This window comes from Cynara cardunculus, assembly GCF_001531365.2.
Source record: "Cynara cardunculus var. scolymus isolate 2C chromosome LG 11, CcrdV1, whole genome shotgun sequence".
Classification (NCBI taxonomy): Eukaryota; Viridiplantae; Streptophyta; class Magnoliopsida; order Asterales; family Asteraceae; genus Cynara; species Cynara cardunculus.
The window spans coordinates 11,758,463-11,761,113 of record NC_037538.1 but is presented as its reverse complement, the minus strand read 5'-3'; positions in this window follow the sequence as shown (position 1 = coordinate 11,761,113).

The window sequence follows — 2,651 nt, the reverse complement described above, 5'->3', positions numbered from 1 at the left end:
GGGTCTCACGAAAAACCCTTGGTCTTACGTGAACCCAACCCTATATATATATATATATATATATATATATATATATATATATATCTTCTTAAATTTAAAGATTATTTTGTTCTTTTTTATTTTAGAGGACACTTTATAATAGTTGTTGTAGCAAACTCTTCCTAAATTTTTGAAAATTTTAAGATAACATAGTTATTGAAGATGTTTTTTACTTCTTAAAACTAATATCACAATTACGAGATACTTATAATTTGATCAATGAATAATTTATTTAACTGTTAATTGTTGAAAATTATAAAAGAATAAGAAGATGAACACCAAATAAAGAATTATCTTTATATAATTTAATTATTTAAGTCAATAAATAGGTTAAACCTTTTGTAATCAGACCCACCAACAATCTCAATAGATGTCAATTCACACAGATTGAATCTATCCTTCTCGATAGATTCAACGAAAGAAAAGGGGTAGAAGCAGAGTGTTCACTTAGTGAACGAGAAATTTAAATRCAATACAAAATAGTAAAACCAACCTGGTAAAACTGTTGTAGATTCGGATGAAGAACTGCACGGAAAAACCTGTCCTTAAAGGTTTTATACGACYACTCTTTAAATGCTGTGAGTCTGCTAGTCGCAAAGCCCCAGGATTGAATGCAGTAGAAAATTCGTTTGTGAACAGCAATCACAACGAATGTAGAGAAGGTTTATGTAGCAAACCGTAGAGAGAAATAAGAGAGGGGAACAGAATTTCAGTAAACCATGTGATCAGTCAAGACATACATGAACCAATCGAAATACTCAATAACAAAAAAATAAATATTATTAAAATAAAGATAAAATACGATATTAGATAAAAATAACATAAAATAAATTAACGGCCTACTAATAAATTAAAATAGTTAAAACTTTAGTAATTTATAGAGTAAATTACAAAGATCATCCATGCGGTTAAACAAAGTTTACAGATTGGATGCCTTTTTTCTTATGGAATGAGTACCTATGGTCTTATTTTTGTTATGGATTGAGTATATGACATTAACTTATGTTACAAAAAAATCCGTTAAGCTGTCGCTCATGTGACGAGCATTTTGGTAATTTTAGCTTTGATTAAATATTTTGATTTTATTATACTAGTGTGAATGTTACATGTACATGTTTTTGAAGCATCCTAATTTTTTCTCAAAGATAGAAGATGCTTCATGTTCCTATTGAAGCATCGATGGTTCCCGTTTTAAGTTCATATCGAAGCATCGATGAGTTAATTGAAGATGCATTTTGTTCTAAATCTGAGTTTTAGAGAAGCTTTTGTATTGGACCATCGACACTTCCGCATTTGGGGTTTTCTTTTACAAATATGGTTCGAGATCAGGTTCAAGATTTGGTTACCAGAGAAGGGGGAGGAGATGCAGAAATCAAATGGAGAGGAGACAAGTGATGGGGAAGCAACAACAAAATTAGGGATGCGATGGTGAACAAGTTGTGGATCACCAGTCCATGCTTTTGGCTTATCATCGTCTTTGTTTCTCTTTATCTCAACAGCCATGTATATATATTTAATTTTTAACTTTATATATATATATATATATATATATGTGTGTGTGTGTGTGTGTGTGTGTGAGTGTGTGTGAGCTCATTTAAAAGAGAACTGATTAGTTTGTGGTAACCGTAAGATTCAATGTGAACCACTCGTTTGAGATATTTAAGAATATTTTTTAAATAAGCTAAAAGTATAATATAATAATGCTATTTTTGACAACCAATCAAAATATTTAATTAAATTATTTAGAAGAAAATATTTAATTAAAATTTAGTTACCTAGTATATCAATTATTTAATATGCATCGTATTTTAAATACGTTTGTGAATCAAAGTGTATCAAAATGTATTTTCTTTGTTTTAAGATATATATCATAGTGTGCATTTTCGTTATTTTCGTTGTTTTATAAAGGATATCACATTGTGTATCTTGTATGTATATCTGGGTATCACAGTGAATATCGTTCGTTGGTATCACAGTGTGTATCTTGTGTTAAACATAAGTTTCATCGGCATAAGGTTCGTCGTAGAGGAAAAGATTTGCCACAGAGAGGAAATATGAGAGACAAGAGAGAATATTTATAAAATCTCTAAAATGCCTTTGATTAATATATTAAGCTAAAATTACCAAAATTATTAATATTCTAATTAACATTTGATTTGTGGCTGAGATTGAATCTCACAGTTACCATAAACAAAACGACTCACATTTAATTAGGCCCCTAGAATATATTAGATAGCGGATCAAACTAGAATGCTAATTTAACGGCCGAAAAAAAATGTGTGCGAGCGACTTTTGGCAGCGTTTTCAGGTCGCGGGACAAAGTCACGTGAATTACATGTGATTTGGTACGTGATGTTTATGTAAAACCACATGTGATTCGACCGTTTCTTTACTCTCTTAAATAAGTACCATTATCGTTTGAACCCGACTCATATATATTATTTTGTAACAAGTAACGGGTAATGGATAACAAAAAACCGTTTATCCATACCCTACCCACTAAAATTTCAAGTAAACAAGTAATGATTAAGTGGATAACATATTATTTATCCATACCTTATCCAACTTGAAACATAACCGATAACAAATTTACTCTTAAGCATTGTCAATCT